Consider the following 397-nt stretch of genomic DNA (forward strand, 5'->3'; position numbering starts at 1 on the left):
TGTGTTTCATGTTTAAATGATACATGTTGAAAATGCAAAATTATATTTCTTGATTACCTTTTCTGTGATTATAAATGTCTCGATAAATCTGCTGCAATGCATGCATGTGTCCTAAAAAGTCAAAACTGTTCTGCTGCCTAAAAACCAAATTTTTACTGATTTAATCGATTAAACCGCCCGTTAATCGATTACCTGTGCAACCTTTTTTTGTAAATTCAAATTTTACACTGTTTTAATCGATTAAAACATCCCGTTAATCAATTAAAACCAGTACGTTAAAGGCAGACAGTGTCTCGGTTCTACACTTTTTTCGACATTCTCGCAACCCATTTATGCCTTGAGTCTCTGAAACAATAACCAAACTAATCCAAGTGCAATAGGATTAAGTAAACCTCAT

Source organism: Lupinus angustifolius, chromosome LG01 (assembly GCF_001865875.1).
Source record: "Lupinus angustifolius cultivar Tanjil chromosome LG01, LupAngTanjil_v1.0, whole genome shotgun sequence".
In the NCBI taxonomy this organism is placed as follows: Eukaryota; Viridiplantae; Streptophyta; class Magnoliopsida; order Fabales; family Fabaceae; genus Lupinus; species Lupinus angustifolius.